Source organism: Hermetia illucens, chromosome 1 (assembly GCF_905115235.1).
Source record: "Hermetia illucens chromosome 1, iHerIll2.2.curated.20191125, whole genome shotgun sequence".
NCBI lineage: Eukaryota > Metazoa > Arthropoda > Insecta > Diptera > Stratiomyidae > Hermetia > Hermetia illucens.
In genome coordinates, this window is record NC_051849.1 from 92,346,370 (window position 1) to 92,361,006 (window position 14,637).

Below are 14,637 nucleotides of genomic sequence, written 5' to 3' on the forward strand. Positions count from 1 at the left end.
GCGGGCACGTGAACAGACTTATCACGAACTCCGTCGAGTGAAGAAGGGACTTCACAAAACTTGAAGAGTACAGGGAGCAACCGTTCCAGCCGCCGTAGTTTTACCAACAAATCAGTAAGATTCAGCTCTCGATGCTCATCCTGCCGAGACAAAGAGGGAAATCTGAGTTCCGACCGTATGAACTAATTGGATGGATGGGTTGTGTACTTTGATGAATTGCTCAACAACCAAAACATCGGCGAGTTGGAGGTCCCGCCAACTGAAAACGACAGACAAATGCTGCAACCACCAAGCAATTTATCGGCTTTAAAACCATAAGTCGCCAGGAGCCGATGGAATTACAGCCGAATTGGTTAAATATGGAGGCGACCAATTACACCAAGCGGTTCATCAACCGATGCTCGAAGTATGGGACAGCGAATCAAAGCCTGAAGACTGGCAATAGACCATTATCTGTCTCAAACATAAAAAGGGGGATATCACATAGTGCAGCAATTACACAGGTATCACGTTGCTGAGTGCCATCTATGAGATATTCTCATCTATCTTGCTAGGCCGGATGGGCCCATACGCCCAGAACATCATTGGCCCCTACCAACGAGGCTTTACTCCAGGCAAATCAGCAACAGATCAGATTTCCTCTGTGCGGCAAGCGATGGAAAAACTGTTGGAATATGGACATCAGTTCCACCATCTTTTCATCGGCTTTAAAACCGCCTATGATAGCATAGCCAGGATAAAATTGTACACGCCTATGAGAGAATTCGGTGTCCCAACGAAATTGATAAGACTGACTAGGCTGATCCTGACCATTGTGCCAGGCCAGATAAAAGCAGCAAGATCACTCTCAAGACCATTCAACATCAACAACAGCCTACGACAAGGGGACGCCCTATTATGCGTCCTCTATAACCTGGTCCTACAGAAAGTGATCCGTGATGCCGATGTAAATGCGAGAGGCACCATCCTCTTCAAGTCCACCCAACTACTAGCCTTCGCTGACGATATTGACATCATGGGAAGAACAACTCGAGATATACAGTCTACTTTCATCCAGATCGAGCAGGCAGTGCGAGATTAATGAAGGCAAGACAAAAGACATGGTGGCAACGTCAGCGCTAAAAACGAAAAAACGAACAACATCGAATCACACTGGTCAAACGCCAACAATGAGAGAGAGAGAGATAGGAGACTGTAACTTTGAGACCGTTGAGAATTTCTCCTATCTAGGGTCCAAAATCACAACCGATAACAGTTACGATGATGAAATCCGGTTGTTGTCAGCCAACAGAGCCTATTTCAGCTTACAAAAACTGTTCCGCTCGAAACGTCTCAACATAGGGTCAAAGCTCTTACTGTACAAGACTATGATCTTGCCAGTCCTCATGTGTACCTCGGAGGCTTGGGTCTTTAACAAAAAAAAAATTCCGAACTTTTGGCCGAATCTGGGAGAAGAATCCTCCGAAGAATTTTTGGCCCCCTACATGAGGATGGACGATTCCGTAGCCTACATAACGACGAAATCTATGAGCGATACCATGACCGTCCGGTTGTGGATAAAATCCGGGTCAATAGGTTACGGTGAGCGGGTCACCTAATCCGTATGGATGAGTATGATCCAGCCCGGAAAGTCTATTTGGGCAATATCTATGGTAGAAAAAGAAGACGAGGCAGACCCTGTATAAAATGGAGCGATGGCGTAGGTCAGGACACCAGATAGCTTTTAGGAATATCGAATTGGTGGATCTCGGCTTAAAACCGGGGTGTGTGGAGTTCCTTATTAAGGCAGGCCTAGACCGGATATCGGTTGTTGTGCCGTTGATGATGATGATGTATATAGAAACATTTTATTTTCGTGTATTTCTGATTTATTTTTATAAATCTGAATATAATGAACACGGTTATTGGGTGTTTATTATATTCACATTTCATTTATTATTTTGCACCATCTGAATTACACCGGCAACTTGTAAACTCTGGAAGGAAAACTGTTAAAAGGTTACAAGTAAAACTGTTAGAAGAATATCTTTAACAATAGGAGGTTAACAGTATCTTAAAAATAAATGTAGAAGTGGTTTTCGGTAAAACACTTCAGGAGTCATTTAAATTAATCTAATATTTTTAAATTATCTTACTTACTGCCCAGTGAGTTGAGGCTTAAGAATACACTCAAAGTCTTCCCTCCTTTTTGTAAGAGGCGACTAAAAGGGATAGAAATTTTAGGGCTAGCAACCTACAAATTTTGAAACTCTAATGTTATCGAAACCTCAACAGCGCCTCGGATGGGGACTGACCTCACGGCAACGACCTTTGGCTATCGAAAACGGACTATGATTGGTTTCTGGAATGCGCGCATATTCCTCGACAATGGTAGCGAGGGTCCTCAAAACGCTCGCTTTCTCTAACTTGGGCGGGAATCCCAGCGTCATAAGCTGGGCATTCTGGGCCAAAAAGAGGTAAGATGGTGGGGCTCCGGACAGTACTCCTCTCTTCCATGCGGCAATCTGCTTTTGTACTCTGGAAAGCCAAGTGGTTTCCGCTGATTTCGGGCCATTACCGTTCATGTCCTGTTGGAAGGCGAATTGCTGTTATATTCCTAAGGTAGCAGTTTGTAACAAATTAAGGCACAGCAACAAACTGTTACTGTGTTTTTGCGATTTTACGGAAATTTCGGCCTATTTCACAAACTGACTCAGGCAGCGTAATTTTACTAGTTCAAATTTTCGGTGACTTTGTCAATCAGGAAAACATGATAATGCCAAATCTTCGGTTTATGTTGAAAAGTATTGAAAAGTATTCAAAAGTACCTATTTAACTAGAAAGGTACACAAAAAATTGGAAATAGTATTCAGGCACTGAACTTCAAAAAGTACTAAATTTGTTACTTTTGGTATAAAAAAACAACACTGTTCTGAGCTTTTCACATATATCATTTTTAGATATATTATCCTTGAATATTAACAAGGAAGTCTCATCGCTTAATTTAAAGCTATTTTCTTGGGAATGACGAGGTGGTTGTTTTCATCATTGTACACGCATTCTTGTTATGTAGTCGTTTCCAAAAGTAGAAGGAGAACCAATCCAGTAGAATCTGACAAATAGGCGCGAAGCAGAATTTCGATTTTTTAGAGTGACCCGGCGCATTGTTGTATTTGATTGACACCTACGCCCTGCTCACACCAGTTTATTTTTCTTCAGTCCCTGTTCTGAATTGGTTCAGATGAGATGCGAAGAATGCACTATTTCTTATGCTTTCAAAGTGAAAAAGCACCACGCGCGTATTGCGTAAAGATTTTTCTTTGTTTGTTGTTTTTCTAGTTGTTAATTTCATATTTTTTTTCCGTTTGTCGGCAAAAACCTTTGTTAATGTGGATTGAGGTCCACAATAAAGTGTGTTGAATTCCTCCAGAGCCTTTTGATGTCATAGGAGTGAGAAGAGTCCCATAAAATGGATGCAATTTTCTTATGAATCTCCTTTGTATGCGAAAAAACACATAATTGAATTTGTCTCCAGGCTTACATTTTGTATTGTAATACACAAATATTTAAAATAAAAATTTTACTTCAATAACTTAAATTATCTACTGTTTATTTACTTACAAAAAAAAATAAGAATTGAGAAAAATGTATGGACTGTGCAGGCCTCCCTCATAGAATCTCATCCTCATTCTTTTCTTTTCCTTCTCTACGGGTAAGTATTTGAAAGTAATTAGTTACCCTTCAATTTAAACTTCTTAATACTTTGTAAGACCTCTCGATTGTCAGTCGACATTAATGAGGCTCCACACGAAACGGCGAAATTAATTGCAGTCATAAGTCTATGATTTTATATATTTAACGATTGAGATGATTACATTTTTTCCCAACCCATCAAATCAAACAATGATAGAAAATTTCTTTTACTGCATAAGCTGCAACCTTATCCAGTGGTAAAATGTTGATATAAAACCTTACAATATAACATTTAGAAAAATTTGAAATCGAAAATTCTGATTTTGAAATGGAAAATTTCGAAATTGACTTGGAAAAATCTGAATTAGATTTGCAAGATCCACAGAATTCGAAAACGGTGTCTAGTAACGGAACAACTAGTTTTGAAAGGCATTTAACCTTTCAAAAACAAGAGGCTGTCTGACCAGCCGTTGCGATTTACCTCACTGAATAAACAAACTTTGAATTCACTAAAACTGTCAATGATACAGATTCTCAATGAAAAAACCATCCATCCATCCATCAATTAAATCCCCAATTGGTGTGATAGCTAGGAAAGTATATTTAATAAGTTAAAATCTGTTCAATTAAAAAATAATGCAAATTATTCAGACATTGGAAAATGTAGAAGCTTGTGTCAGGACGACAGACTAAATGATAAGCAGTCTAACAACATATGAAATAGACTAGTAAATAATGCCATTTTAAAGATTTTTTTATTAAACGAAATTTAATTTAAATTCCCTACAGGAACTTTTTCGAAAACGGCTCCATTTATTGAAATCCCACGCCTACAGTAAAAAGCGTGTGAAGTTTAAGGGGGTCCCTACAAAAGAGAGGAGGAGGTAGCATTTTTTTTTCTCTGAATGTAGCCGTATGGGGCATCAATAGAAAGGCCTTGATTAGTACTTTCCGTTGTAAAGTAGAGGCGTGAGAGTTAAAAAAATACCAATTCCAAGTGAGGCGAGACTGATTCTCGGAAAACATGATGCTCCTATACAAAATGTGAGCTTTAAAATATTCCTCCTACCGATCTCTGTCCAAGCTAGGGTAAAGATGGTATATTACAATACTTCTAAATTTTACCGAAAATTACGTTAAATTAATCAGAGAATTACAAAATTATGCACAAAACGTGGAGCCCAACATAGCCTAGGGTGGTGTAGAAAACCAGGATCACATTAAAGTGAATAGTCTGACATATTAGCCTCACACTATGACGTAAAGAAATAGTCCCACACATGAAATACGTACAACTTTTTATCCTGGAGTGCCGAGCTTCTTTCAGTCCTATTGGAGTTTAGCCTCAATTTTTTCAAACATTCTAATGCGGAAAATCTAATCAGGTACCAATTTATTGCCTTTATCAAACTGTAAACATGCTTAACAGTTTAAAAAAAAATTTCAACCTTATTATCTTGGTTTCGAATATGGCATGAGGGAGATACTGGGAGAAAAAGGAAACACCTCCAGAAGTAATACACCTTCAGAGGGCTCCAGCTAAAGATGAAACTTACACAAAATTCGCAAAACACCTAAGAAATCTTTATAAAAACTTACTCTCCAGGTTTTGAAATCAGACGGCATCCAGTCCGTTCATTGTAAAGCGTTTAAAAATGACTGAAAACTCGCCAATTTGATGGTTACATTGCCTAAAGTGAACCTTATAAATGATTCAGATCTAGTGTACCCTTGCAAATCTGCAGGATCACTGTTGCATCTTTAGGTTGGACATCGGTTCAGGCAGCTTTTCTAGGAAATACAGGGCGAGGTCAAACCCAGACTGAAGCTTGTAAGCCGATACATTTTACCTATCTCCTTGTTAAGATGTTAGCAAAACACGTTGAGAGAGAAACTAATATCGTCCTCCTGCATCGCAAATAGCAAGTTTAGTGAATTGAAAGGTGAGAAGGTGTGTGTGATTAAAGTTGTTACCTATGTCTGTGTTTAGCGTTTTTTCCAGGCGAATTATCGAATTGTGGAGACTTTTGTATGGGTCTAGTTTTCTAGTGTCGTTTCCTTAACCGATTGCATCCGAGTCCTTTGTCTACTGTTTGGGGTAATCCAGAATCCACGTTTCTATAGTTGCCTTTTGATGTTCTGCGTCAGCCCCGAATAGCTTAATATTGCGCATTGACTTGGTTCTGTGTTTGGCTCCTGGAGGATTGTCAAAATTTATTATCTTGAGGCTTGGCGTAGTTTCTTTTGCGTCCGATTTGCGATGATGTTCCTGTTGTACTCGTTTTTCTTGGCTGTATCCAGGTTTTCGCTCGTTTTCTTTTTTTCTCCTTTCCTCGTTGATCGGTGTTGACCATTCCGTGAATAATAACGTTGTATGCTGCCATCTTGTGATGGAAATCATGGTTTGTGGTGTATGTGATGGTTCGTTGTGGTTGGGTCGGTTTCCTGTAAATGTCAAATCCAAAGTCCCCTCTTTTTCCGGATATTTGTAAATTCAGGAAAGGTATCTCCCCTTCCTTTTCGATCCCCATGATGAATTCGATGTTTTTGTGCTGCCGGTTGAGTTTCTCGGGTATCGTTCCCGGTTCTTCCCTTTTGATGATTGTTAGTACATCTTCCACATATCTCAATCTTGGGAGTGTGGCAGTTTCCTCGAATTCATTCCACATATTCTCGTTAAATACCTTGCATAGCAAAGGTGCTGCTACTGCTGCCCTGGAGGTTGATTTATAAAACTCAGTTCTGAATATGAAACATAATTCACTCATGCATGTGAAGGCCAGTGTTGTACGCAGTTTGACCTTCTTCCTCCATTTGGTTGAGTTTTCGTGTGTCGCGACCCATTCTTCGAACAAGCATAGGACTTCCTCCATTGGCACGGTGGGAACAGCGCTACGCTACGCTACGTCGAAGGATACCAGTTTTTCGCTATTATGTATCCTCGCGGCCTCGCTGAGTCTGGCGATGACTTCCCTGCTGTTTCCCACTACCTGTTTTCCTATTTTTAGGCTTAACCTTTTGATTTCTTCCAGGAGCCATTTTTAAGGTTTTGGGTAAACACAAAACCTTATTAAAATCGGTTTACCGTCTGTCTCTCTGTCTGTCTGTCTGTCCGTCTGTCTGTCTGTCTGTCTGTCTGTCTGTCCGTCACACGCATTTTTCTCGGAAACGGTTATAGCGATTAACACCAAATTTGGTGGAAAGATGGGAACTGTGAACGCTCACGCATATAGTGAGTTACATCCTTTTACGTCAAATTTAAGGGGGGGTCCCCATACATGCAAAAGGGGGGTGTAAATTTTTTTTGCATCAAATATACTCATGTGGGGTATCAAATTAAAGGTCTCGATTAGTACTTTTCGAAGCCGGTCTTAGTTTTGACATTTATTGGAAAGGTGGGGAGTGCGGGGGGTTGAAAGTGACCATTCCTTTAAGGGGGCCATTCTCAGAAACTACCAAACCGAAAAATCTGAAAAAAATCAGGAGGCTGCCACTATATGGTGCCTGGGCTCCGAAATACCTTTCATACTGATATCTGTATAAATAAAGTTAATAATAGTATATTACCATGATTTATAGTAATTGGCTACAAAACCCCCCTTAAGTTCCTGTTAGCACCATTAAATAGGGTATAACATAGAGCAGGGTATAACATAGAGCATGATCTCACCAAGTTTGGTCGAAATAGCACTATTACTAACAAAGTTATAATACGTCAAAGTTGTCGCTTCCTTGCAAATTCAAGACTATGAATGTCGATATCATCCGAAAGTGGATATTCTCACATAATATATGCATTTATTACGTGCTACGTACTAAGAAATACACAAAACCTTTCGTACCTGAAGCGCCCAGCTTCCGGTTTCCCGACTAGTTTCAATATTTTGTGTAAGTGAATTCGTTGCGGCTATTATTTCTCTGACTTCAACATTATCAGGTATACAGCATTCTTCCGTTCCGTTGTTAGCTTGCATTCATTGTCGAACCAGGTGTTTCGACTCTTTTTGCGATTGGGACCAAGTATGTTTGTGATAAAGTTTTTCAGGTGGTTGTGAAGATGATTAGGTGATATTTCATTTCCAGGACATCTGTTAGCTGCGGTTAATACGGCATCCATTCCCCTCTTGCAGGTGTTGCGGAGGGTTGTGCTGTGAATGGCTTCAGTGTTCAATCTCACCTGATTGTCGGAGGGGATTATAGGTGATGTTGTAATTCGAGGTCGGAGCACCATGCGAACGAGATAGCGATTCGAGTCTGTATTGGCTCCCTATGTGCCCTTACATTCATCAAGGCAGAGAGGTGGCGGCGTTCAATCTGCGCGTGGTCAATTTGGTTGGGAAGGCTAACAGTCATCCAATTGCGAATGTTGACTGGTTCTTCCTGTGGTGTATATTTAATCCCCGTCTTGATATTCATTAAGATGTCTTCTTTCGGTAAGGTGGGGTCTCGTATGGTGAAGTTCAAGTCTTCATTGAGTAATGGAAGCTGTTCTTGGGTAAAGTGTTCGTTGGATTTGTTGATCACGTAGTTGAGTATGAATTTTCCTTCGGTTTCAGGTATTTACATACATATTGAAGACAGGTATAATGCTTCTCCTAAACAAATAAACATTGCCTATACATTAATGCATACATATACATATGTGTACGCAATTGATCAAAAGCATCTCAATATTTCCTCTTTACTCCGTACACAAAAGCGTATGTGCACATACTTATGCATGTGTATGTAAATTGAATTCCACTGCTATTAACTTGCATACATACATATCTATTTGATCTATTTTATTATTTGGTATACACAAATATATATCTGTCTCGAGTAATTGATACTGATATACAAATGATTAAACAAAAGCTAAAAAGGGAAAACTAATATGTTCCCTTGTGACTTGACGCTCGTATCAGTTCAATTTATTTGATGAAGATATCATATACGTCTTAGAGTGACATGAATAGTAAATTTTGACCATCTATAACTTTGTTAATAACAGTTGAATCAATTATCATATCAATTATACTGACGCCAAATGTACTTCTAGAATGAACTTAAGGGGGTGTCCTAGTAAATTTCTAAAATATGGGAATAAGCTATTACTATCATAATTTTATTTGAGTAGATTTTAGAATGGAAGTAATTATTAGGCCTAGATTTTATACAGGTTGTTTCAAACCAACCGGATAAACGGTACGCCAAGTGATTCTTCCTCTAATTCTAAGCAAAAAATATAAAGCAAACTTTTTCGAATTTTTGACCCTTTACCTGCAACAGGCACTTAAATTAAAATCGACTCAATGTCTGTCAGTCTTTCACAGCCGATTCACTCGAAAACCGCTGAACCGATTCTCACGAAATCTGTAAATCCCTATACGTGTAGCAAGTGGCGTCATTTTGTATTGGGTTTGAAGGGCGCTCCCCATACATGCGAAAGGGGGATGCAAATATTGTTGGGGTTGGGGTATCAAATGAAAGGGTTCGAATATTAGCTCCTTACTGAGTGAGGGGCCAAAATGAGAGCCTTGCGGGTCTCGCTCTCGGAACCTATTCAACCGAGAAACCACAGTGATGCGCCTATACAAAATCTAGACCCCAACCTATACCGTTCCAATAAATCCACCATACCATACCATGCCATATTTTAGAAATTGACATGAAAACCCCCCTTAAGTTCATTCTAGAAATATAAAATTTAGTAATAGTATAGGCGATACCAACTCTTGAAAGTTTGAATGCAATCTAACTATTGACAACAAAGTTACTGAAAGTTAAATTTCTGCATTTCACGTAAATTTATTGCACTCCAAGATATGTATTATCATATAAAGTGATTTTACCTGAACAGCGGAGTCCATGGGGTCATTTTGGTTTTTGCTTTTTAGCTGTTTTTAGTTATTGGAATGTCAGTTTGCGGGTAGTGTTCAATAAGTTGGATATGTGTGTACGTATGTAGCATATGCTTTTTTGTATAAAGTCGAAATGCGCCAAGATGCGTTAGATCAATTAGATGGAATGTTACAACCCAAAACAATATTTGCATATACCTTTGATTGGTATTGTACATACATGTGTATCTTGTAGTTTGGCAAATTATGAGGGAATATTTAATATTCTTAGCTATGTTCGAATGGAAAAACGTGCATAGAGAGTTGCTCATATAAGATGAACACAAAACCTTTTACGTGAAGTGCCGGGCTTCCAGTATTACGACTCGTTTAAAATTAAATTCGTCTTTAAAATAATAAAATAGCAATAATCAAAAATATTGATATAAACGCCGGTTATAGTTAAGACTGTAGAAATAAAGTGTTGCGTTTTCTTCCTCAAAATTTTACTATTTAACACAATTTTAACATATACAATTTGTAATATACTAGCTTTGTTCCAAAAAAGAATCTCCATTTAACTGTCATAAAATTTTGTGAATATTATTTTATCCTTAACTGTAAATAGTCAATTAGTGACAATAACAAACCTGTAAAAAAAGACCATAAATAGGAAAAAGACGCTGAATTTTGCATGGGAAAGAAGGAATTTGCACTTAACGGGCAAAAAAGAACAAACCCACATTTTGATGGACAAGGATTCAAAGATAATTGTATTCTAAATATTTAAAATATTTCTTTTTTTTTATTCAAAATGCCCAAAGTGAGACAAGATGAGGTTCTTTTGAGGAAAATATGTACTGCTTTTGATAACATTCTGCTTGATATCCTTCCAGTAACATTAATAATTTTAGAAGACGTTTCTTCTGAGGACCATGGAGTCTCCCCATAAATCACTTCTTTTAAATATTCCTACAGCAACGAGCAATTTTGGAGGTCATTGAATTGACCCACAACGGCCTATCCACCATTCATCTTATTCTTCGGTAAGAAAGGATGTAACCTTCCTGAAGTTATGTGGAAGCACCTTATCCTGGTGAAACCACATCCTGCTGCTTTTTTTGGGTGGCGTATTTTCAAATAAACGAGCATAACCTCCCGCAAAAAAGATTTATACCTGTCAATCTCTTTGGAAGAATAAGAGGCCTTGTAAGTTGTCCTCCATCAGTTCCTGCCCTGACTTAAAGTTCAATCAGTTTTGATAATTTACTTCATATTTCAAAGTACCTCTAACTACTGCCATAATAAAAGTTTCGTTTTTGCGTACAAAGACATCCGTTAGTGAAGTTAGAATTTTCCCTAATTCCCTCTTGCACCCAATCGCAAAAGCGTACTCTCATATTTTTACTTCCGAGTTATGCTTGTTTCAGATTACGATGATTTTGGTAAGTTCCCATAACACTTAGAATCTAATTCGAAATTACTTTATGAACCTCTAGTAATTAAAACCAAATTACACTGAAATATTAATGATGTCTTCCAATAAATCAAAGTTAAAGAAAGTCAATTATGTGGATTATCAAAATGTTAAGAAAGGTTTTACCAATTTTATGTCTTTGGGTTCAGGTAATATCGGGTAGTTTTCAATGAGAGGGGTTTAAAATTCGAGGAAATTGGGTTAAACAGTAAAATTTTGGAAAACAAAGACACAATTTTCGCATTTGTAAATTTATTGCTTTCAAGGGGCCCAATTCACTTTTTTATTTAGAATTAAATGAGACATTCTGTTATTATTATTATTCTGTTAAAAGAAGTTGCATTTTGTCCTAAAAGAACTGGTTATTGGTTATAATAATAATAATCATTGGCGCAACAATCCATGTTGGATCAGGGCCTTGAAGTGTGTTAGAGCACTTCATTCAAGACGGTAACGGTACACTAGGAGGCAATGTGGTCAGCATTGCGCTCGACCAAGATTATTACCCTGATTTGACTCAAGTACTCATTCATAGCTGAGTCGACTGGTGTTCGACGTCAAATCACGGTTATTGGTTATAGTGTATCTATTAAGTATAGTATACCAAGCAAACCTACAACCGGTGAGAACTTTGGTATATTTCCTACTTTCAAATATTTCAACTTTGCATATGATATTAAGTATTCTCCTAGGTGCCTCGACCTACTTTGGACAAGCGCTGATCACTGCAGGCAGCGTCTGCAGATATCCCTAGCTTCCCTAGGTGATAGTTTAGTCGGCAGTGATCAGTGAGAATTCTCATTATGATTATGGTTTCTTTTGGTGAGGTTTAAACACTCCTTTGTGCGCTGGGTTCGTACCCCCGAATAAGCATTCGTGGTAAGTCAGTTTAGTTCCTTCAACCGTTCCACATAATTTTTTTAATGTCAAAGCCATGAATCCGTTTCCGATTCCACAGAAGGGTTGTGGCCCGTGTAAAGGAGTCCCTGCTCCTTCTTGGCCAGTCCGTCAGCTGATTCATTGCCTTCCAACCCAACATGGCCCTGAACCCAGAGCACCCTTACCTTATTGTGCAAGACGAGCTTATTCAGTCCTTCAAGGCATTCCCTTACTAGTTTAGAGTTCACCTGGTTGGAGCTAAGTGTCTTGATGGCTCTTTGCATACCGTTTGTCCGGTTGTTTTGAAACACCCTGTAGAGATGTATTACTGATTTTTTTTCAGATTTTTCGGTTGGATAGGTTTCGGGATCGAGACCTGTTTTATTATGTGGGGCACATATTTTAAGCCCCTATTCCCCTATGTTTCATATAATATCAGCAGCTTCATTTGATATCCCACACTCCATATTCGGTGGAAAAAAAAATTTTGAAAATGACCCCACTTGCTATATGTAAACCCTGAACTAATTGTCATTAAATTTTTTGACAATTGGTTCAGTCGTTTCTGGGTAAATTGAAGGTGGCAGACGGACAGATATTGAATCGATTTTACTAAGGTTTCATATAAAACTTTAACAACGGCCCATTCAATAAAAAGTCGTGTAAATTTCAATATGCAGTATCGAGAAAAACGCATTTGAAAATTAGAATGTGATTATTAACCATCAAAACTTAACTGACTTTTATTCTGCTATGTCTGGTCATTACCCTTCGGTTTCTTTTAAAAGTATATTTAAGGCTCTGGCTTCAATTCTCGCTCTTTTAGCGAAGTCATTCGAATGCCCTGCGGACCGGTATGGCGATTGACATAAACCTGACTTTATCTGTTTAACACGGTAATTTCTGAACGACTCGGAATATCGTAAAATTGCTTTGCCCAAATATTCTATACTACTCGTATATCTAAATGTAAGTGATGCCAAAAAAAATAGATTCGTCGGATCCAACGCATGGGATGATCCCGTTAAGTAAAAGATAATCATATTGGTTTATTGTCTGTCAGTCACACATATTTCTTTTGGGAAATGGTTTTGCCTGTTGACACAATGTAAATGAAAGGCCTGGATTGGCACTCTCTCAAGCAGATTTTAGTTTTGACTTTGTTGTAGAATAGGAGATCCCTTACTCTCCTAATGAAAACTTAAATTCAGACAGGACTGATTCCCAAAAACACGATGATGCCTTTAAGAAAGTCTAAGCTTCAAGCTACCATACATTCCACACTGATATCTTCCCCAATTTCAATTTTGTTTAAGTTGATCGTGAAAGTGCAATTCAAACTATAATAGTAGTCAAGATACTGTAAAATTTGGTGCAAGTCTTCCCATTATTAACAAAGTATCAGTTCTAAAATGTTAGATATTGCCTTCTGTTTGTAGTTAAGTCTAAAATTGATAGCCCAGTAGCTTACTCCAAACTACAATTTTATTTTATTATGTATATATATTTCTATATAGCTTTGTACTGATGAAGGTTGTAAATTGCTCCCGAAATATATATACATAATAAAATAAAATTGTAGTTTGGAGTAAGCTACTGGTCTATCAGTTTTAAAGTATCAGTAAAATTAAAATTGATGAAATTTTTGGCGACCTCAAGATATCGTAGATCGTGAGTATCATACTAAAATGAAATAGCCCAAGGCTTCTCCCTTAAAAATATCAGAAAATCTCCTTTATCTTAAATTCACTGTTGCCGGTTTCCGACTTGTTTTCATTTATTGTGAAAAAAGTGGCCGCAGCCCTTTGTTTCTTTGGACTGTTACCAAACTCTAATCGAGAACTTATTTTAAGTCATTCAGCACTTACGACAATTCGACTTAGTGCTAGTCCTTCTTATATATGACATATTCTACAAATAAATTGTAGCGGCCTTCACAAGGTTTTCCTAACGAACATCTACGTTCTTTCGTCTCTTCGGATTTTATCATCCGTAATTACAATGCCTATTTTCGGAAGCCGAATTCCACGTATAGTAATAGTAATATACTGAGAACTAAATAAGTTTGTAATTTTACAAGGATACACTTTAATGTCACTATATGAGTAAGTGATGGCTTGAATGGGTAAATTTAGCACCATTGCTGCTGAAAGACTTATAAATATACCTTACCTCATTAGGAAGATTTTCAGCCACAGCTTAGGAACAATATACACATACACAGGAGGTGCTTATCGTTTCATCTTTGAAATGTTACAGCACATTCTTCTTGCAATTATGTACAGCGATTCCCTTAGCACTAATAATACACACTTACACGTTCTTTAGCAATAAACCGAGCACGATTAGGTATAAACTGTAATTAGATTATGAAGCATATTTCCGCACTGTTTTGAATAATCTGCCTTTAGTAATTTCCTCTACACTTATACGGTGTATTATTCTGTTGTTTAGGGGAATGAAGCTTTACTTTAGGAGGAAACCAAGAATAAATTTTAAATTTAGGTAATTGACGTTTATTCTGCAGGAATTTTGGATGGTTTGATTGGTATTATTGAGTGTAGTCTGCTCTCAAATCTGTCTACATTATGAGAATATTAAAATGAGTGAAAATAAGATAGCTCAGAGTTAAGAAAGTTTTGAAGAGCTGCACATAGGGATGGTTATTTTTAGTTGCAAATTGTTCAAATAAAATGTAAGCTTTAGTAGGTGGTGAACTGAAATTGGTATTGTCATCCCACAAAATGATCAAACGATGAAATATAATTTCATTCATCACTAATTAGA

The 14,637-nt window shown here is 37.8% G+C and overlaps 1 protein-coding gene across 5 annotated transcripts in view; it reads right to left on the minus strand.

Moving 5' to 3' along the window:
• LOC119661765 (tyrosine-protein kinase Drl) overlaps positions 1-14,637 on the minus strand; it is a 119,254-nt gene that overhangs the window by 103,613 nt on the left and 1,004 nt on the right. For 3 of the 5 annotated variants that reach the window (XM_038071239.1, XM_038071237.1, XM_038071236.1), the window contains exon 2: positions 14,023-14,293. The gene's annotated coding sequence lies outside the window, so the exon portion shown is untranslated. Of the gene's footprint in view, positions 1-14,022; positions 14,320-14,637 lie in introns of all 5 variants that reach the window. The other 2 variants (XM_038071238.1, XM_038071235.1) reach the window with 1 other exon arrangement.